At 39.7% G+C, this 23,691-nt stretch overlaps 1 long non-coding RNA gene across 3 annotated transcripts in view; it reads right to left on the bottom strand.

Annotated features, from left to right (window-relative positions):
- Window positions 1-23,362, bottom strand: part of LOC142101668 (uncharacterized) — a 50,498-nt gene extending 27,136 nt beyond the window's left edge. Inside the window, exons 1-3 of one of the 3 annotated variants that reach the window (XR_012679116.1) lie at window positions 23,211-23,362; window positions 22,364-22,443; window positions 14,918-15,820 (exon numbers count right to left, since the gene is read on the bottom strand). This is a non-coding gene — a long non-coding RNA (uncharacterized LOC142101668). Of the gene's footprint in view, window positions 1-14,917; window positions 15,821-22,363; window positions 22,444-23,210 lie in introns of those variants that run through there. The other 2 variants (XR_012679115.1, XR_012679117.1) reach the window with 2 other exon arrangements.
- Window positions 23,363-23,691: the final 329 nt, after the last annotated feature.

Consider the following 23,691-nt stretch of genomic DNA (forward strand, 5'->3'; position numbering starts at 1 on the left):
TATACTTCTGGGTCACTGCACCCTTATTGGATCCAATCTGTCGGAGAACTGTCACTCCTATCAGTCAGCTCTCCAAGGGGATCTTCAGCACAACCTTAAAGGTTTATGATAGCTAAGAAAGGTTTGTAAGGTATATGAAACAGCATTTTACTAGAAGAATAAATTATATGTCAAAATATCTATCCTTTCCTCATTATGAACTTCTCTCTGTCACTATAATCATCTCAACTATTGGAATGTTGTGTCTTTCTTTTATTCTTATAGTTTAAATACAGTCCATTTATTCATGTTAAATTTTAGAGGTTATTTACAAGTATTTTGAGACATTACTATTCTCAAAATTAATGTAAATGATCAGTTTAATATTAATTTTATGTAGTGTTAAAATAAATAGGAATGACCCAAAATAGCATAATATGTATTATATCATCTAGTAAATATTCTCTTGTTATAAGAGAATGATTTTCCAAAGTCTCAATACCTTACACTTATGCCAAATAAAGTGTTATTACTTCATATGTAACGGTATATACACAGTTATAACAGGTCAAGGGTTATATATTTTTATCTCCATTTACCTAAAGTACAGTAGACAGAGTGTTAGACAATGGTGTAAGTTCAGAGGAAGGGCTGGTAACCAGGGCCATCTTTTCCATTGGGCAAGATGGGCAGCTGCCTGGGGGCCCCACAGGCAAGGGGGCCCCATAGGCACGGCTCCTAATGAGAATAAATAATCCTGCAAAAGAAAAAAACCTGGAAACAAAACCTTCAAGGGTCACTGAGCAAGTACATCTATCTATCTCTATATATCTATATCTGTATCTGTATACATCCATATATCTATATCTAGGGTCCCCGATGCACTGCTTTGCCCGGGGGTCCATAATGTTGTTAAGATGGCCCTGCTGGTAACCAATAGAGTACCTCAGGGATCGATATTGATATATGTTTTACTTCTGTTCAGTGCACTTAATAGCAAGTTGATAGAGACAGACATGGATGTTACCACTTACCACTTGTCACTGTCTGCAAAATATTATCCATGTAAGAAGATGTGGCAAGTATAAAAATTGATTTTGTACCATGACACAGTGGTTAGCATTATTCCCATATGCACAGGGGTCATGGGTTCAATTCTAACCAGGGCCCTGTTTGTATGCTCTTCTGTGTGTGTGATGCTCTCCAGTTTTCTTTCTTAGTCCTAAAACATACTGGAAGTTTAACTGGATGCTGACAAAAATGGACCCTAGTGTGTATTTGTTTGTGTGGAAGAGAATTTAGACCCCACACAAACACATACAGGGCGGGGACTGCTGTAAATGATAACATATTATTTGTACAGTGCTGCATAATATAGTGCTTTATGTATAACTGGTAGTAAATATTACGTAGTGTTGTGTGTTATAGCTGGGGAAAAGCAGAGTCTGAGGATTATTTATTACCTGAAGAAGATGTGGACACACACAAAGTACTTATTGTCTGCTTAGCACACTGCTGACCCACAATTTTGCAATTTTCAAATTACTCTTTCTGAATCTATAGTAGTCAGAAATGTAACTTGGTTGCAGGGCAAGTATTTCTAACAAAAGTAAATACATTTTTTTTTTATAAATTAGTTTTCTGTGCCACTAAATGTTTTGTTTTAAATTTCATCTCAAAAAGTGTGTAAAAAATTATATTGTGTTGCAATAATCACATTTTGTGTTACAAAACAATGCTTTTACAATACAAAATCCATGTTGTATCAGAAAATACAATCATGTGTCAAATTCATATTTCTTCGTGTATAGGTTTTATTTATTTAGTATATTCTTCACATATTTTTGTGGGTTTTCACAGGGTGCTGAAGTTTCCTCTCAGTCCAAAAAATACTAAGGGGCATATTCAATTGTCCGCGGGATTGCCGGGATTTCCGCGCAGGATTACCATAATAACGGTAATCCTGCACGTAAAAAACGTTAATACGGTAATTTACTTGCTGGATTCTGAAATCCAGCGAGAGATTACCGTATTAACGGTATTAGTTTTTCCGCGCTCGAACCCGCGGACAATTGAATTCCCCCCTAATAGTCTAAAACTGTCTTTTGACAAAAACAGACCCTAGTATGTGTGTTTTCTATGTCTGATAGGGAATTTAGACTGTAAGCTCCAGTGGGACAAGGGGAGATGTGAATGATTATATATTCTTTGCACAGAATATAGTTGTAAAAATTACAATAAATTAATAAGCATTACATAATTATTATTTATTATTCTTATGTGTGTCAAATTGTTCTAGTATAACTTATGTATATTTAACAAATTATTTTGCTGAAATGTAATGCTTCATTTTGGAAAGCAAAGCATCTCAAGTAGTTTTTGTTATTTTTTAATAGACTTGCAATAGTGACAACCAGCAACTTTATGGACGAATTCATGTGATATATAATATTGTAGATATTCTGTAAACGAAATCCACTAGGTGAAAATTAATGGACAAACATGAACATGAAATAATGTATATAGGACCAAGGCTATTGAACAAAATAAAGAAGCATTTTGGGTTGTTCAAATTGTGGATATAACTTAATTTTATAGATTATTTAAATTAAAAGTCTGATTTTGAATTGCAAAATAATGTGTTGTAATCTTCATGACAATAGATTTTGTGGCTAAGTTCAAAGCTTGTGTATCCTATTACCAAAATCATTTATCAGAATTTACAAAATCAATTGTTTTTACATGCCACAATATATATTTTTTCATACATTTAACTGATTTTATAATCAGAGGAGCAAATTTTAATAGTTTTCTACATGTGCCAAGCTGTGTATACATAGAGTTAACAATTTTGTAAAATTTTAGAAACAGATATGGTATACAGGTGGAAAGGGGAGATGGAAAATGAGGTGGGTTTTCAGAGGGAGAGAGCCAGGGGTTTGCCTAGGGTGGGAAAAGCACTGTGGATATTTGACACGGATATAAGGAGCCTCTCCAGGGGGGAAGCTGCAGAGTGGCTGGTTTTGAGTTGCCATTCTTTACCAGTGGACTACATCTGCTGATCCATGGGTCTTCAAGTCAGGATAGCCAGGTGACTGTAAACTCCTTAAGCTAGTGTGGTTAGAGACAGGTGATGTGGTAAACCTGCCAGGCATTTATTTACTGTTTGTATATAATATTCTAGTGTTTTTATTACAATAAATGTACTACTGTACTTTGCTAACTGCATTTGCCTGAGTGACTATAAGGACCTTAGAAGGTACGTGGTAAGCCAAGCCTGGGTGGCCAGCCAGCGTGAAGTGGGTAGAATTGGGCCAGAAAACCCAGTATCTTCACAATTAATAAGCCAGACTTTGCTTAAAAAGATTGCTGAGTTGTAAAGATTATTTGTGCTGCAGTCCGGTTTATATGTGCATCAAAAGTGGCTAATAATCGAGGCATGTCTGGGGGAAGCATCCAAATCCCTGTAAGATGCTGCAATTTGATATGTTGCAATGCTTGCTATATGAAGTAGACATTTATTTATTGTTGACCACTGGGACAGGGTGGGGTGCAAGGAAAAGAATTGCGTGTGAAAAAACGCATTTACATGCATATGTACAGTTGGACAAATCTCATGGTGCATCCAGCTACTAGTTTCTGGATCCAGGTAGTTAGTTTTAAAATGCAGAAGAATATTACACTACACGTTTAAGAACGTGGTTACTATACCATATAGGAATGTTAATAAACTAGCCTTCCATCTGATTCAGTGGAAATATTACAGAAAGGTCATATTCAGAAATGTAAGATATTGAGAATCATGGGAATCTCCATTTTTTTCTTTTAAAAAATATGTTTTTTTTATGAACTATAATACACATATACTGTGTCTGCCATTTTTTAGAAATGTATGTACAATGGTAATTTTAATGGAGAAATTAAAGCGATTTAGAGTTTAATTAATTAAGCAGTTCTAATAACTTATTTGACAGCCATATTTTAAATACTGAGGACACTCTTCACTCCTCATCCACCTTGAAAATTACTATATTGTAATCGAAACGCTTTTGTAAAACTGTGGAGTGTACAGAGTCCTATGAAGAATTATTTTCATCCATCTGGAGGTGTAATTTCTACGCTGTTCAAATATATTAACTCTAAAAGGAAGAATGGCATTTATCCTATTGTAAACCTAGTTTTACCCTTTTAAGATTGCTTCATATTTTATTTTGCCAGTGTAATCACAAGAAATACATCCAATTTATAGAAGTATTAATCCAGAAGGTATATTTACTACAATCTGCGGGTTTGAAAAAGTGGAGATGTTGCCTATAGCAACTAATCAGATTCTAGCTATCATTTTGTAGGATGTACTAAATAAATGATAACTAGAATCTGATTGGTTGCTATAGGCAACATCTCCACTTTTTCAAACCCACAGTTTAGTAAATATACCCCCAGAAAAGTTGAAGCTGGGATTCTCCTAAAATTATGCATACGTAAAACTGATCTCCTGGAGAGGAAGTGCATTAACAAAGGAGGTAACTTAGTGATTTAAGTTGACATCTTTCTCAACTGGGTATAAAGAGAAACAGAATATAACTTTTTTCTATGGTTTACTATACAATTCAATATTTACACTGAGGGTGTTTAATGTAATCAAAATACTACACTATATGATTTTTATATTTTTGAGATACACATCAGCATTCATTTTGAGGAGAGAAAGAACACTGATTGGGCAACACGTTGGCTTAGTGGTTAGCACTTCTGCCTCACAGCAGGGGTCATGAGTTCAATTCCCGACCATGGCCATATCTGTGTGGAGTTTGTATGTTCTACCCATGTTTGAGTGGGTTTCCTCCGGGTGCTCCGGTTTCCTCCCACACTCCAAAAACATACTGGTAGATTACTTGGCAGCTATCAAATTAACCCTAGTCTGTGTGTGTGTGTGTGTGTGTGTATGTTAGGGAATATAGACTGTAAACTGGAATGGGGCAGGGACTGAAGTGAGTGAATTCACTGTACAGCGTTGCAGAATTAGTGGCGCTATATAATTAGCTGATGATGATGTTTGATTAACATAAGTTGATATTAGCACATGAACAAATCTGTGATGGAGCCAGCTCTTTAGAAGTGTATCTCTCAGTAGCACACCCATATTCGAACAAGCCACATCAACATTTACATAAGCTATGCCCACAAATGTTTTTGGCAGTGTGCTTTGTCTGCCACTGTAGTTCTTAAATCCTTTCCTTGGCCTATGTCACTGTACATAGTAAGCTACACTATACAGCACAGGTGAAAATAAATAATGCCTACCGGAAAATCAGGTCAACGACTCTAAAAGAAATGTAAATAAGAAAATCTGCAATATCAACAATTGTTTGTTATACAAATATAAAAGGAGCTTGCCGCCCCTCAGACAATCATCCTTCCTGGATTGTGCTGGGAGAAAACGTCTATGGATTCTCATTGTGATGATTACTATATGAGTAGCCCAGAGTACTGTACACTTGTGTGTGCACTGCATCCGCTGCTGCAGTTTTTCCTGACTGATTTATATTTTCCCTTTATTTTATTTTTTTTATACATTTTACATCCTCACTGTAACAAACTTACTAAAATAAACCAAAATTGGTTTCTGTACTTGTCATTAGCACCATCACCTCCCTAGGTGCAGAAATACGCAGCCAATTCAATCGATGTATTTGTTAAAAAGCTACAAGCAGAAAATTTACATTTTCGTAAGCAACTGAAAGGGCGTGAATGTTTGAGCATTGCCACAAAACACTTACACAACCTTTTCAGTCATTCACTCAGCAAAAAAAATAAGATGTCGGTGAAAAATATGTGTCAGTATATTGATAGCAACCTGTGCTATTGCATCTAGTAATGACATTCAGCAAAATGTTATCAAAACGTCTCCCTAGGGAAAGAGAGATCTTTTAACAATCAAAAAAATCTATTTTTATGAAAATGATGTTGATGTTTTTTAAGCCATTTCTGCAACTTTTAGGCAAAACATGATGGATGTATAACTACCTGAACTCTCTTATAGCATTTCTGAGTGATCCACTGAATATTGCCTGAAGAAGCTTCACCAGGGGCCAGAACTTTTAAAATTTACCATTCATAGGCTATGTTTTAGCGTATGGTGAAACATATTCTGTGATAAATGTGGAAATAAATCAAGAATTCATAACCCCTACATTTATCCCCTCACTCTCAAGATTCACAAGAACAATAAGGGTTTGATGCTGAGTTAGGAGCAAAGCAAATAAAAGGAGCAAATTTGCACCTTGGCAAAACCATGTTGCATTAGAGGGGAAAAATAAATTTAAAATGTAGTGATAGATTTATCATTGGGATACCCATGTCATTTATTAACTTTAATTTCAGTCTAAAAATAAAGCTATCAAGTATTTGTGTTCTACATGAAAAAACAGCCAGTGTTTTCCTTGCGTGCAAAAAAGAAATCAATTTGTACCCCTTGCATTGTAACATGATTTGACCAGGAGCAAATTTGCTCCTTGCTTTTGCTTTGCTCCTGACTCAACATCAGGTGCACCATGTAAAAATGTACTGTTCTAAGAAAGGTGAAAGATTTCTGTGGATTTGAATAAAAAACATTCTGCGACAAACAGCAGCCATAAGATATTAAACTGAAAATACATATTTGTGTCTTAATAAGGCATAAATCTATTGTGCAGTGATATTATTAAATATAGATAAAGGGTGGAGCGTGCACATTTTGTGATTTGGAACAGCAAATTGGAGCAAATTTCATTGCATTTCACACAATTTTGTAAATTAAATTTCTGAGGTTTTCAACATCAATACCCGCGCAACGTCCTATAGGCAGCAGAGTGAAGGATAGCACCTTACATTCTGGCCCCCAACATGTGTCTCCCAGCCCACCATCCCCTCCCCTCCACACTACAAAGCTTCGGCGGTCTGGCTGCTCTGCATTAATTGATTGCAGAAGCAGTGTAGGATGATACAAGTATCTTGCACCTCTCTCTGCAATTACTGTAAAACTGTGACTAACAGCATGAAAGATATAGGAACAGAAATGGAAGTATTCTTCACTGTGCTTGCTCCTACAGTGAGAGACTGGCGTAAGGAGGTGGCGGAGTATGAGTGCAGCTTAGGGTGGCAGAATGGTTGGTACTCTCTTGGTTACTACCAATGTTTCTTGACCCTGAATATTTTTAAAGTAGTTTGCTTTCAGCTGAAAGAGCCATTAGACAGTAGTAACAGTGATCAATACAGTGTTCACAGCCATATTGGTCTTCTCCATTCTAATATATGCTGCATAATCTCCAGACAAGTTACTCCTTGTTTTCACTTCACCAATTTTATAAACTTAAAATTATACTACAATTTCAATTGCCTTATGCGTTTTAAAACTGACATTAAAGTGCTTTCTCCACTCTGTTTTACAAGCCTTATCCGGTTCACTGTTAAGTGGTTTCAGTTTTGATAAACAGATGTAGAAGAGATGGTGAAATGCGTTGAAAAACTAATGCTTGAAATCTACCACCCCTTTATAAATAGAGCTCACAGGCTGAAAATTAACAGAAGTTAAATTTAATGACCTAGTGGTGAAATTATTATGGAAAAGGATAGAATACTTCAAGTTTTGCCAAGCAATGACTTTTGAACCAAGCATAACACAGATACTGAAGAATTACTTAAACTATGACTTGACTTAATGTCCCTTGAAATTGTGTGCATTTGTGTTACCATTAATGTCTATGACCATTTGAAGTGCTCTATAGGGACAAATATATCATGAGACCTTTTATATAACTTACATATACTGTTATATATAGTGGCTGTTTGTAAAGGCATACATATTCTTAGTGTTGCTTTCAATTCACAAAGCAAGGCTTGATGGCAGAGTTTTGTACTGGAGTCACCTTGTTATGGAATTATCATGCACAGTGCATGCTTACATAATCAGAAATGCAATTACCTTTTATAACCTTTGCCTTCATGTGGCAGCTTGATATTACTACCCATCAGCATGCATTATATGGGAGATCCAGGTAGCCCAGGAATGGATCATTGGACACTAAGTGCCGTTCCAATTTCCAGTCTCAGGATAGATTACTTGTGCTAGGAAATGAAAGTATAAATAATTCACAAGCTAGCCCTCCAGAGACTGCATTACAAGTTCAATGAGAAATACACCTATTCAGACCTGTTAGCCTTATGGCAGCAGATGCATGAGGAAATTAATTGGATCACATGTTGTAAAGAGCTGGTATTTCATCTTGAAACAGAATTCATTTTTATGTTATAAATGTTTCAGGAAATTAAAGGGTAAGTCTTCCCTTCTTTAAATCCTTTTCTGGACCTTACTTACTACACACATTTGAAGCTGTAGTTTTACACCCCTGCATCTAGATGGTCTGTACACATGAAGGTGTATGCCCCCTCACTGTTTTTATGAGATGCTTACGCACACGTTGTTGTGTTACCTGTAATGACGACAATATATGATACCATATATATTGATTGATGGGCTCTTGACTCATAAAAAAAAGAAAGTATTCTTCTCAATTATCTCCCTTAAACTACAGTGGCAGAGATCTTCTTTTACATTACACACTAGTGCTGCGTCTGTGTACTGTCAGCTTGGAACACAGCCATAATTGGCATTATAAAGATGGTAGTAATGTGATGCCAGAAGCTGGATTGCCAGAAAAAAACTCTAGTCCACTTGCTCAGCAGTACTTGAAGGATGGTTGGAGACACTATGGCAGTAACATATGGTGCTGATCCAGATGCATGTAAACAAAACAATGTCAGGGCAGGTGGCAGGAAAGAATGGTCAGAGTCTAGGCAGAGGTCAGGGCAGACAGCAAAAAGGAATTGTCAATATCTAGGCACAGGTCAGAACAACTGAACATAGAGTTGTCCAACAAAAGCCAGGAACAGCAGGAAAAAAGAACCAAGAACACAGAAAACAATGGGTATTGAGGAGTATAGACAGCAAATTACAATGCTCCTTAGGATTACCCACAGCTGGAGTTGGATGTAATGCAGTCACATGTTTGCAGTTGAATCTACTTGATAAGCTACTCAGAAGCATCTATCATAACTGAGCAGCTGCTGATAAGGAGCAGAATGTTGGTATGTGCCTATGCCCACTGCTCATGTCAGTTTACCCGTTGGTCTGTGGGTTATAGAGAAAGACAAATCAATCTCTAAATTAAAACAAAAGGCTCACCAAAATCTGGAAATTAACTGGGATCCACTGTCAGAAACAAAGTGTTAGATGAAAAGTGAGGCACAATCCAATAATGGGGACTAAATGGCTAATTTTACAAAGCTGATACACAGTCACCCAGTTAGTACTAAAGCCCTTAGAAGGAAGCAGATCAACATTAAAACCCAGAGATACCATTTTACATGTTTTAGTAGGCGCTAGCTGATTCTAACAGATTAACAGATAACAGATTATAGTATTGATTTCAGTAAATAGCTAAATAGAGATAGAGGTTAAACTGAAGTAATCAATTAATACATTATTGAATATTTGTATATCCAAAACTGTAAACTAATACTACTATAGGTTTCTACAAAGTAGAGTAGCAACCCAAATAAACGTAAATAAAAATAATACATTTAAATAGCCAATCAGCCAACCCATTTTGAGTTCAAGTGCTGATAGATTTTTTGTTTGTTGAAATCCTTGAAAAGAATAACTTTTTACAATTTGACGATTATGTCACACACCAGGGATCCCTCCAGAATCAGAGTATGGGCGCGCCCATCTTGGACTCAGTTACATGATTCTTCTCAGCCAATCAGGTGATGACAGCCTCCATTTCAGATTCCCTCGAACACCAGTCCATGGGAGCTGCCATCTTGGATATAGTCACCTGATCCATCTCAGCAACTCAGAGTGCTGCTTCTGCCCAACTGATTGCAGTCTCCATTTAGGAATCAACAACAACTATAAAAGAACTTTCTGGAGCCCTTACCTTTTGCCATACAACGTTGTATTTCAGATGCCAACCTGGTTCCCAGCAGTTTGCAGTCTTGCTATCTATCTCGCTACAGTCTTGCTATTTATCCAGCTCTGACAGTGCAGTCTGCATTCTGGCTCCATTCCGATTCCAGTAATCTGATTCCATCCACTCTGGTTCCATTCCGGTTACAGCATTCCAGTTCCATTTTGGTTACAGCAATGCTCTTCCAGCATTTTGGTTCCAGTCCGGTCACAGCATTCAGGTTCCATTCCGTTTACAACAATCTTCTTCCAACATTCCAGTTACAGCAATCCTCTTTCAGCATTCTGGTTACAGCATACCGGTTATTGCATTCCGTTTACAGTCCGGTACAGGATTTCAGTTCCAGTCAAGTCCAACAATCCAGTTCCTGTTTGCTCTCTCCTTCTAGTGTAATCACCATCTGCACCAGTCAATTCACTACATGCAGAGGAACATTATCAGGCCACCCAGCTTTGTCCACATAGTCACAAGTCCAGATCTACAGACGCAACCCAGTCTGGATACAGCCAGATCCTCAGGCATGGCAGATTGTTTCTGACATAGTATCAAAAAGTGGAAATGGTAGCACCTTCTACAGTACATAACTATATTCAGTTTCTGAATGAAGTCAAAGGGGATGTATGGAAGAAAAGAAGATCATGGAAATTTTGGTGAAAGATAACGAAGCCACAAGACAACAGTATTGCTGCCCAGACATACATAGTTATTTGACCAACCAGTGTATAGTGTGTGGACTGATTATATCCAATCAAAATTTGTGATATAACTGGCTTTAATCTGGTATGGCAGAAAATGGATTGAATAATGACCCCTATAGCTGCATGATGCACCATCGTTCAGAAATGCAAGAGGAATGGGCTCATTTTAGTTGTCACTCTTTTACAAATTTGGGGGTTTCTAATTTACTATTCTGTAGGCTGCCACCTTATATACCTTACATATTAAATATAAAGACTGAATCTTTCCACAGGATACAGTTCTTGGAGTAATTTGGATATTTAGAGTTTGAGCAAAATTATTAGTAATAATAATGGAAAACAAAAGCTATTATCAAGCTGAAGATATGTCTCGTACCATTTTACAAATTGAAAACAGCGGTGGATTTGATGTTTAATACTAGGCTAGAGTGAATTTATGTAGCTTTCCCATATATTGAATAATTTGTTCACCTGTGTCTCCATATAATAGAGGAATCTATCCAGTCCATTTTAAACAAATAAGCCGTCTTATCTTTAAATAATGTTAAAGAAGGAGATTGGGGATAAAATAATTTTTGGCACTGCTGAAATGATAAGGAACAATTTCTTAATAGCTTTGGTAAATTTAAACGATTTATCCAAGATCCCTAGCACCGCTCATTCAAGAGATAACAGAACCAAATTAACTAATTCTGCCATGGCATATATCTTAATTTGAATTGAAAATCACTTTCTATATGAGCAGGCCATAGAAAATGATACAATGAGGCATCAGGTTGGACAGTTAAAAACAATATTAAGACCCACTTTATAAGACCTAGAGGGTGACAGATAGCTCCTATAAAAAAGTTTAAAAAACATTTTGCGATACATACTGTATACAAAAGTGTTTCTTCAATAGAAGAAAGGTGTATATGTGGAAAGTGTACCAACTATTGAGACATTCCCATTTGTCTGTTAACAGAATAATGGGAAATACTCAAAAGTTAATAAAGATTGGATAGAGCTTCATTAGTGACTATAGTATACACCACTGCAGAATCAAGAAGATTATTCCAATCCTCCGGAAGGAGCTTAGATGCCACAGAAGCCACATAATGTGAAGTAACTGCTAATGAAGGAACACTAATGAAATCAAATTTAGAGCACATCTCCAAGAAAGATGTGGAAGTCAAATAATTGGATGAAGTAAACGAAGTTGATTAATATTGTTTTACCATGTGATAGCGATTAGTACGCCACGTGTAATGACGCAATCGCACGGATTAACAACACACATATTTACATTCGCATTCACACTTGTAAATAAAACACATTTTTTAAGGTTCCAATCCATATTTATTTATTAGTAAAATGTATTAGAGATTAATTATACATAGATAATATTAAAGTTAAGGGATTTATGGTTCAGGTCATCTAAAAGGTAAAGAGTTTGGTTTCTTATTAAAGCTTGTTTCACCAGTATTAACCCGGATTCGACAGTGTGACAAACCCGGGCCTTATATTGAGAATATCCTGCCAACCCGGTCTGTCCTCAGTGGGCCAGCTGAACAACCATGGCCCACTCTGTTATTAAATGCCGCCCGGTGGCCAGATCTGTTATAGCTGTGGTGTCCAGAGAGGGAGGGGAGAGGCAGCTCACAGGAAGTGTGAATCAGCTGTGGACCCTGTGACATCAAAAAGTAGTGGAACGGGTTAAAAAGAGGAGGGTCAGGACCTTATCTAAAATCAGGAGGGGGTCTCTCCCTGTTTGCTAACTATTGTTCTAGCAAGTCTGCAACACAGTCCAAATGGCACCATCACCGCAGGGGGGGGAGACCTCTGATGTCATGCACTATTTCCACCCCTGTTACCACCCAAACTCTTCACACTACCAATCACAAGAGGACAATGAGTGGGGGGTTGTGGAAGGGACAAAAGGGAGCTGTCTGGGGGAGGGGGGGGGTTGTTGGAGAATCTTGAGACAGTGAGGACTTGGACTGTTGGAGAGTAACCGTATTCTCACAGGGCCTTAAAGGAATGCTTGAGGCAGGAGCTTCTTGACAGAGATCGGACAGTGTACCTCTAGGACTGATTCTGTTACCACTCCATCGGGAGACACTCGCAGATTCTGGGGAATTGGTGAGCCTACATCGGTAAGGAGACTATACCCAGGGTCCCACCAAGCTGGTGGAGAGTTGGCCGAGCGGCTGGGATCAGCAAGATACACAGACCCACCTTAAGGATCAGAAACCATGGCCCACTTGGATTGTCAGCTGTGGATTTTATTACCAGGAGTTTGGGCCTGCTAGGACTCTGTGCTTGGAGGTAACCTGCTGGGGACTTTGTTGGGGAGTTTTTACTTGCACTGGTGATTTTCTGACACTTGATATATTTGGTGGGGGAACAAGTTTCTCCTTGGGGAGCACTGTTGTATTTTACTAAGTGTGTACACTTTGTTTAATAAAAGGGATTATTATTTCTTTCCTGTCTCCTTACCTGTGTGACCTGTGAACCTAGAGGACAGGGTATCTAGTGAGCTTTGGTTCTAACCCCGGTGTCCTCACAGACAGAGTAGCGATCACATCTAGCGGTCGCAAGTTATGAGCAATATGATATTAATACTCAAAAGTAGTTTGCTTATGGGTCACTTTAAACTGGTTATTCGACGGGAAGACACGTAGGCAACAGTTGGAGTAAGTTGCCCCCACCCTTGGAAAAGATCAAATGAACTGACATATGACCAGCAGACAACTGGAACATCGCTGAGCCTGGACCAATGTAGACCTCTCTTGTTGTTATCTGTGTATATTCATGACATCATCACTGTTTATGCTAATTCAAGCTGCATATAAACTCAATGGGCAGTTTTTTCTTCCTCTCTTCCTGACAACAGACAACATGACTGTTACTGAACCTGGGCCCAGAGGAAGCGCACGCGTAATGCATTCGGTTTATAATTTCCTGTTTATTATTATATTTTAGGTATTCCTCAATGCAGACATATAAAATATAACTGAAATAATGCACTGAGAATGTGCTAATGTGAAATCCACTCAGGTGCAGATAATATAATAAAAAGTGTCATTAACCCCCTTAGTATTTAGCTAAGAATAGAATCAAACATTAAGAGTAACAACTATCAGTGAGAAACCATGAACCCATCTGCTACACAGTTGAAAAGTAATTAAACATATACATTACATTCAACTTGATCTATAGAACAGTAAATGGATGATTCAAAGAACGTCAGGAATATAACAAGACAAAATAAGTATCTTCAACAATCAGATACCGTAGATATCTAAGACACTCAATTACCACCACAGTTCGACCATCCCACAGGTTTATGATAAAGTACTTGTTTCCCAGGTTGACAGGTTGAAACAGGGCAGCTCTCAGTACCCGGTAAACGGTAAAATACACAGCAGTACCCGCTGTTCTCCCAAAGTCCAGAGGACACAAGTAATAATATATGAAGTCTGCGAATGTGACAAGCAGCAACCAATGTGTTTCAAGCACACCAGCCAGCACAATGATGTACCCTCAGTTTCAAGAATCATTCCGTCAACAACATCCACATCCATCCCCTGCACAACAAGGCGCAGGTATACCAAATCCCAAAGCAACGTCCAACAGCGCAGATAAGCAGAATAGTCACGTAAAATTTCCACACATTAAGGAGCATTTTCCCAGAGTGTCATCATAGCACAGATGGTCCGAAGGGACAACCCAGACTTTGTGTTATCATGTAGTGCATGCGTTAGATAGATCCTGTACCTAGTCCGACCAGGGCCGTCTTTCCCATTGGGCAGGTGCCCGGGGACCCTGCAGCCCAGGGGGGCCCGTCGGAGGCAGCAAAAAAAAAAAACCTGGAAAAAAAACAAAACAATACTTACCTTGCAGTCAGCTGGCGATCCAGCTCCCTCCATGGTCTCCTCCTCCGTGCGGCAGGAGGCAGGAGCTTCTTGACAGAGATCGGACAGTGTACCTCTAGGACTGATTCTGTTACCACTCCATCGGGAGACACTCGCAGATTCTGGGGAATTGGTGAGCCTACATCGGTAGGGAGACTATACCCAGGGTCCCACCAAGCTGGTGGAGAGTTGGCCGAGCGGCTGGGATCAGCAAGATACACAGACCCACCTTAAGGATCAGAAACCGTGGCCCACTTGGATTGTCAGCTGTGGATTTTATTACCAGGAGTTTGGGCCTGCTAGGACTCTGTGCTTGGAGGTAACCTATAAAAAGCAGAAATTCACGGAATTGAATAGTGGGGGGGTGTCGTCATTAAGCCCCACCTCCACAAGTATCCGGTGAGGTTGCCTACTTTCCTCAAATCTCCTGAGGACTCCAGTTGAGTAGACAAGTGTGTTTTATCACCATGACAGCCAATCAATACTGAACAATGGGAGGCCAGCGAATGCATGAAATTGAAAGCTCAAGTAAAGCTTCAAACTCCATTGCTTAAATTAAAAAAATAAGAATACAATAAAATAAAAAGTTAAAGAAACAGTCAAACATAATTTATATTATATCTACTTTTTCCTTACTCCCTGAAAAATAATAACTATTTTCAAGTAAACCACTCTGCAAAAAAGTACTACTGAAAGTGTTATCGCATTCAATACAATGTTATCGCCAACCCTTGTCATGTAACCCTGATAATGTACAGGCTGAAGCAAAATAAACCCTATTGCTTACTAATAACTGTTTATAGTGATGGAAATTATTTAATGTAGTTTTCTCTATTAAAACTATATCCAATACAACGACATAGAATGAGACATGGAAAATATAGTGTTAAGTTTAACAATTAACAAATACTTTTATTTCTGTGTAAATCTGCTGAGCACCACGTACTGTTCCAATCCTGTTAGGTGTATCTTCATATAACAGGTAAATGCTGCCCTGCTGCTTCCATCATGAAGAGTCAGTCAGTCTGTAATAGATTTGAAGTCAGTGAGGAATCACAAAGGATCCATGCCAGGCAGTTTGTAATCATTGTGCTCAGCGGACGCTCGTTGCATGAGAAGAGATATTTAGCACAAACGATGTAACGGGCATTGAATGTTTCATAGCTTCTTTCTTTATCTCTGGCTTACAATGCAAGTTTTTTGTTTTCATTGCCTCTACATGGTCCAAATTGTCTGCCTACAAATTTTCAGATGATTATATGAATCCATAATAATGGTGAAAATCATTGGATATGCAAAAAGAATAAAGCTCTACAGACCTTGCATTTCATTTTTCTAATGGAAAAGCACTACCCTTAATAAATACATGACCTTATCATCATTATACTGAGGACTGAAGGCAAACAGAATAGGTGTACCTTAGGCAGATGAAACCCACTCCATTTGTATGCTGTGATGGGAAAATTGTTTTATAAATTACACAAATACATAAAAAGATCAAGGTAGCAATTCTGTACTTATTTGTTTGTCAGGGCACCAACAGAAACATTGATTCGTGCGTGGTTTTCAGGGCACAGACAATAATTAAACAAGGCAGATAGTGTATTTTATCATCTCTGTTTTGTCCTGGCACTACCAATAATTGTCTCACTTTCTCATAGGATTGGATGCTATATGATATAATTTAAGGATGAGCGGGCTCGGATGTCTGGAATCCGAGCCCACCCGCACAGTGTGATTCCGAGTCAGATCCGAGCAATGTCCGGGTATTCCCGCCGATTCCGAAATTTAAAACGAGGCTCTGACTCATAATCCCGCTGTCGGATCTTGCGATACCCGGATCCTATAAATTCCCCGCTTGCCGCCGCCATCTTCACTCGGGCATCGATCAGGGAAGAGGGAGGGTATGTTAGGTGGTCCTCTGTCCTGTAATTTCTCGTGCTGTGCTGTGCTGTGTTCTGCTCAGTCCAGTCCAGTGGTGCTGTGTCCTGTGCTCTGTCCTGCTGAGTCCAGTGGTGCTGTGTCCTGTGCGCTGTCCTGCTGAGTCCAGTGGTGCTTTGTGCAGTGCTGTGTCCTGCTGATTCCAGTGGTGCTGTGTCCTGTGCTCTGTTCTGCTAAGGGCATTGTTATTTCTAAATTATTCCAAAGTTATAAAAAATTTATTAAAAAGTTATAAAAAAATAAATATAAAAAAAAAAAAAAATTATAAAAAAATTATACGAAAAAAAAAAAAATTAGGTTGAAAAAAATAGGTAGTACTATTTCAATTCAAAGTCACATTACGTTCACTCTTGCAGCTGTCACAAAAAATAGGTAGTACTATTTCAATTCAAAGTCACATTACGTTCACTCTTCCAGCTGTCACAAAAATTAGGTAGTACTATTTCAATTCAAATTCACACTACGTTCACTCTTGCAGCTGTCACTAAAAATAGGTACTGCTGTATAACTACAGTCCAGTGGTACTCTCCTGTGCCGCAGATAATTTGTAAAGGCTTTGCCCAGTGTGTGTGGTTTAGGGGTACGCTCTCTTGTGCTGCATATAATGGAGTACCAAAATTTGGAGGATAAAGTAGGGAAAGATCAAGAACCACTTCCTCCTAATGCTGAAGCTGCTGCCACTAGTCATGACATAGACGATGAAATGCCATCAACGTCGTCTGCCAAGGCCGATGCCAATCTCCTAGTACAGGGCATGTAAAATCCAAAAACCCAAAGTTGACTAAAATTTCCAAAAAAAAGAAAATTAAAAACATCTGAGGAGAAACGAAAACTTACCAATATGCCATTTACGACACGGAGTGGCAAGGAACGGCTTAGGTCCTGGCCCGTGTTCAGGACTAGTGGTTCAGCTTCACCCAAGGATCTAAGCCCTCCTCCTCCCCCCCTCTCAAAAAAATTGAAGAGAGTTATGCTGTCAGCAACAACAACAAAACAGCAAACAACTCTGCCTTCTAAACAGATGACATCATAAATCCCCAAGGAGAGTCCAAGGGTGTTGGTGGTTGCAAAGCCTGACCTTCCCATCACTGTACGGGAAGAGGTGACTCCATCCACCATTTGCAGCACACCCTCTGCATATGCTGGAAGGATGACTCACAGTGTAGATTCAGATTTGGATAATCAAGGTGTCAAGGAGGCTATTGATGTAGCTGGCGTTGTGGAGGAACTTGACGAGGAGGATGCTGATGTGGTTTTCATAAATGAGCCACCAGGGGGGGAAACATTTGTTGTCCCTGGGATGAAAAAGCCCATCGTCATGCCTGGTCAGAAGACCCAAAAATCCACCTCTTCTCTCTGGAGTTATTTTTATCTGAATCCAGACAACAAATGTATGGCCATATGTAGCTTATGTAAAGCTCAAATAAGCAGAGGTAAGGATCTTGGCCACCTAGGGACATCCTATCATTTCAGCCACAGTAGTTTGGTAGGCCCTGTCGCTGAAATGATTGGTTTGTTAAAGTGTGCATGTCCTATTTCAACAACATCAGGGTGGGTGGAAGGGCCCAAGGACAATACCATCTTGCAACTCTTTTTTTGGCATTATGTGCTCTTTGGGGCCTAGTTCTATCTCCATCAGAGATATTCCTGCAGGCCATGTCACCGGCACAGCTATGTTGGTGTTAGATGTGCGCTGCATACTCTGTCTGATTTAGCAGAAGCTAGCCATTGGCCTTGATAATCAAATAGGCTTTCCGTGATATTACATTGTCAGGGATTAGGCTAAACAGAGTGTCATGGTATTTGAGATCCTTACCTTACCTACACACAGCGTATACAGCGCTGCTATTTGTTCTATTATATTAATGTTTAGATAGGGTCTCTACATATTAACACACTCCGCTTGCTCACATCACCCAGTGAAGCAAGCGCTATATAAGTGCCAACTTTTATACACACTTTAGGCAGCGTCTTTAACGAGAATACAGTATCTATATAATTGTGAGTGCTTTAAGATCTTACATGACCTTTAATCAGGCCACTTTAATCGCTGCTCTATTACAGATCTCTGTACAGTGATCATCATGCATATTTTTGCAGAACCAATTTAAATCTATAAACAGGGTCTCCTAGAATACGTACTATTTTATTTAAAGGATTTTTAAGGGGCATTACACTCTAATAGAGAGACTCATCATTTCTGAATAAAAAAAATGCTCTAATTCTTGTTAAGTTCCCAAAAAGAGGAACTGCCATTTCTATTACTACGTTCATTGTTTGTGTAGTTCAAAAAACGAGGAACTGCCATTTCTATTTATATTTTCATTCTATATGTAGTTCCCAAAAAGAGGAACTGCCATTTCTATTTATATTTTCATTCTATATGTAGTTCCCAAAAAGAGGAACTACCATTTCTATTGATATTTTCATTCTATATGTAGTTCCCAAAAAGAGGAACTGCCATTTCTATTACTACTTTCTTTCTTTCTTTCTGTATTTCAAAAAAAGAGGAACTGCCATTTCTATTACTACTTTCTTTCTTTCTTTCTGTATTTCCAAAAAAGACGAACTGCCATTTCGATTGCTACGTTTTGTTTTTTTTGTAGTTCCAAAAAAAAAATAACTGCGGCCTTAACTGCTATGTTGGTGTTAGACATGCATCCGGTGTCCGCCATCTGTGCAGTGGTATTCAGACCAGTTGAGGGTTTTATATTGTGGCCCCGGTACCAAATTGGGTACCGGGGCCACTCCACTACGCAGTCCAGATAGCTGTGCAGTGTAATTAAGACCAGTTAAGGTTTTTTTATTGTGGCCCCGGTACCAAATTGGGTACCGGGGCCACTACACTATGCAGTCCAGATAGCTGTGCAGTGGAATTGAGACCAGTTAAGGTTTTTTTATTGTGGCCCGGTACCAAATTGGGTACCGGGGCCACTACACTACGCAGTCAAGATAGCTGTGCAGTGGAATTGAGACCAGTTAAGGTTTTTTTATTGTGGCCCGGTACCAAATTGGGTACCGGGGACACTCCACTACGCAGTCCAGATAGATGCGTATCAGATATTAAACTACATTCAATGTTGGGGCCAAATCCAAAATTAATTAAAATGACCTGTCATCGTCAAAAACAAGAGTTATTGACGCGTTAGAACTACACCCTGTATATGCTGCAGAGGATGTAGGAGCAGGCAACTGTGCAGTGGAATTCAGACCAGTTGAGGGTGATATATTGTGGCCCCGGTACCAAATTGGGTACTGGGCTCACTCCACTACGCAGTCCAGAAAGCTACCTCGGTCCAACGTTTTGGACTAAAAACACTATTGTGAGGTGTGAGGTGTTCCAAATACACTGGAAATTAGTGGAAATGATGTTATTGAATGTTATTGAGGTTAATAATAGCGTAGGAGTGAAAAACAAACAAAAAACTAGATTTTAGCACTTTTTATGCTTTTTTAAAAATAAATCAGAACCCAAAACCCTAAATCAGAACCAAAACCTTTCGTCAGGTGTTTTGGCAAAATAAATCAGAACCCAAAACCTCAAGCTAATCAGAACCCAAAACCCAAAACACTAAAAGTGCCCGGTGCACACCCTTAATATAATTACCCTGCTTTTCGACCCTATACTATACTGTTTAAAAATATAGCTACACAGTTTGCTATGAAATATATTATGAACTAAAGAGTTCTCTGTTACAATACAGTATTCCTGCATTAGTGGGACATGAGCCTCACAAGTCACATTATAATTATGTGCTATTAGGAAACTTTCCTTTCCAAATCTGTGGTTTCCCACTTGCATTGAGGCAAATGTATTCCTCAGCCCCTATCATATTGTGACTAGAGATGTTCACTGACCCCTGTGTTTTGATTTTAATTTTGGATCTGGATTAACTTCGTGTTTAGGTTTTGGTTTTGGCAAAACCGCCCTCGGGTGTTTTGGCTTTGGTTTTAGATCTCTATTTCCTTTTATTAACCTCAATAACATTAATTTCCAGTCAATTTCTGTCAAGTGACAAGAACACTGCTACCCCTCCTGTTTCTGTATTAGCAATGGCACTGGAGACTGGAGAGTGACAAGAAAGCTGCTACCCCTGTTTCTGTGTGAGCAATGGCACTGAGCAATGTCACTGGAGAATGGAGAATGACAAGAGCACTGCTACTCCTGTTTCTGTGTGAGCAATGGCGCTGGATCTCCTGAGGAGGGTGGTACTTATGGAATCCAAAACCCACGAGATCCGACAATGCAGTGATGACAATTTGCCTCGATTCAGATCCGAGGACGTGTGAAAGTACCGAGTCGGATCCCTAAGTTCGGGTGTATTCGGTTTTCAGAAAACAGAGCCCGAGCACCTTTAATTGTGACACTACCCCTGGCATATGCTGCCCTTTCCTCACTTAACAAAGTCATACACAAGCACTTTGTGGACCTGTTTATTCAGCATCTACATGCTCTATTTGCCTTCACATTAAATGCCAAACATCTGTCATTTAAGTGCTGATACACTCTACAGTGTAATGGAAACTTACCCGCTACATGCAGAGACGTAGTATGTTCAATAAAGAGGAACAGAACAAGTTACATACCATGACCCGGGGCCACAATCAGAAATCTAAGAGCTGCATACAATCTGATAAGCAAGGCCTCTGTCTACCCCAGAGCTGTAACTTAAAAGTTTTGCGCCTGGGGAGAGAAGGAAAACTGGTGCCACCCCTTGCCTCAATTTTAACCAAATTAACCTAAAACATTTATAAATTGTGCCCGTTTCGCACATCCCTAGTTACAGCCCTGGTCCACCCCATGCTACATTCCAGTCTGCAATACAGAGGGCTCTCTGCTGGCTAGTATACAAAGCAGAACCCATTCTTGTAGTAAGTATAAAAACATTAGCCAATTCTGTTGAGACCATTCTGGTAAATAGTGTACGAGTCAATTCTGGTGGCAACTGGAAAATACAGAGCCCATTCTAAAACCTTGTGTATAAAGTAAAACCCCTTGCTCATGACTAAAATATAAAGCAGAGCTCCAATCTTGTTGCTAATATATAACAAACCTCCAATTTGGTGTCTAGTATATAGCAAACCTTCAATCTCTGCTCACTATTGTATAGCAGACCTCCAATCTCAAGTGACTACTTAGTATATAGCAAGTTTCCAGTCTCTGGTGGTTAGCATGTAGCAGCCCTCCAATCTCTGGTGGCTTGCATATAGCAGACCCCTAATGACGGCTCGCAGTTAGCAGACCTTCAGTCTATGGTGGCTAGTGTATAGCAAACTTCAAATCTCTTCTGGTTAGTGTACAGCAGATCTTCAGACTGATGGCTAGTGTAGCTTTCCACATTACTTCCTGATGGCTTCCCTGTCACTACCGTCCTGCAATAATATGTTTTGCTGTCAGTCCTTCAATGGTCTGACTGACTACAAGTTATTCAAGTCACAGTTCAAAACTGATGAATGGATTTGCTACTTCCCTATTCAGTAAACTTCTTTCATCTGCATCGGCTTCAGATCTTCTCATCGATAGGATCCATAAATTGCCTAAATCCTCCATGGCTCCGTCTCCTTTCTTGAAGGACACCCCTCTCTGTCGTCATCTCTTTCATATAAAGGAACAGGTCCTCCAGGTGGCTCTGCCCTCTGCCTCTTCTGGATTGTCTCCAGCTGTTCTCGGACATTTATCCTACCACTCTGGCAGAGCCGTAACTAGAGATTTCAGTGCTCTGTGTGAGCTAGACCACTGGCGCCCCCCCCCCTCCCCATTTTGGAGGCGTGGGGGAAAATACGCCTAGCCTTTTACAAGTGCTAGACTGGTCTCCAATCCTGTACAACGTTCTCGTACCTGTACTTGTAGTTTGACCACATGGAGCTGCTGCTGGCATCTTTCGCTCACTTGCTGCTTGGCCGGATCCTGCTGGGGCCCTGTTTGGAAAAAAATATTTATTATTTACCACAAGGAAAGGAAAGCAAAGCAACAAGTGAATAGCCCAGGCCTCCTTCCTCTAACCAGTCCTGACATCAAATAAAAGTACCCATGTTTAATATATTTACATTATTATCCACATTTTTTTTTGTAAAAGGCATATTTTCAGACTTACCAGCCCTGACATTAAATTAATAGCACTCTCATTTCACAAATAGGTCCTATTCAAGACCAACTCTCTCCCACATTTAATTAAAAGCACACAAAAATCCCCAGTATTAAATAAAACTGATAGCCCCCACCACCACAATCATCCCACAAGTATAAGAATAGCCCCACCAATAAATTAATAACCATTATTCCCATTAAATTAACAGTCACCACCAATAAATTAATAGCCCTACTCCTGTTAAATAGACCATACTCTCATTAAATGAATAGCCCCAGCAATAAATTAATAACCCCTACTCCAGTTAAATTAATAGCCTCTACCTCTATTAAATTAATAGCCCTTACCAATACATTAATAGCCCCTAACCCCGTTAAATTAATAGCCTGTGAGGATGGACAAAGAGACTGACATGCCGAGGGGGAGACAGGGGGGAATGGGAGACACACAGGCTTTGGGGGAGACACACAGGCTTTGGGGGAGACAGAGGGAAAGTTGAGACAGGCTGAGGGGTGGAGACAGAGGGGAAGGGGAGAGAGAGAGATTCAAAGACAAAGAGAGAGACAGGGGAAGGAACACATGCTGATTTTAACTTACATAGCTGGAGTACAGGCAGGTGTAAAATGCAGGAGAAGCTGGTGGGCTGTCCAGGGGGCGGAGGGTCCTCTGCTGAGCAGTCACGATACTCATGTAGCAGGCAGCTTGCTGGACAGCTGGAGAGCTGACTACAGGGGAGGGGTGCCTCTTTCAGATTCCTGTTCAGCGTGTCACTCAGCAACTGGGCGGGCAGACCTGCCTGTCGTCGAAGGGTCCTGTGCTGCAGCGCACAGGAGCTCCTTAGTGTTGTTTTCCTGTGTGGTGGCAATAGAGGCTGAAGTGCCTCTGCAAGGTGGTGCTCCCTCGCGCTGCTCATGCCGCGATCCGCAGCGCTGACTCTGCATCAGCCCCAGATGTGTACCTGGGGCTGTGACTTGTGTTTAATAACAGGGGGCCATGGCGCCCCCTAGACCTTGCGCCCTGGGCAGCTGCACCGGCCGCACCACCCTCGCTACGGCTCTGCACTATGGTAAAGCATAGA

This window comes from Mixophyes fleayi, chromosome 9 (assembly GCF_038048845.1).
Source record: "Mixophyes fleayi isolate aMixFle1 chromosome 9, aMixFle1.hap1, whole genome shotgun sequence".
Taxonomy (NCBI): Eukaryota; Metazoa; Chordata; class Amphibia; order Anura; family Limnodynastidae; genus Mixophyes; species Mixophyes fleayi.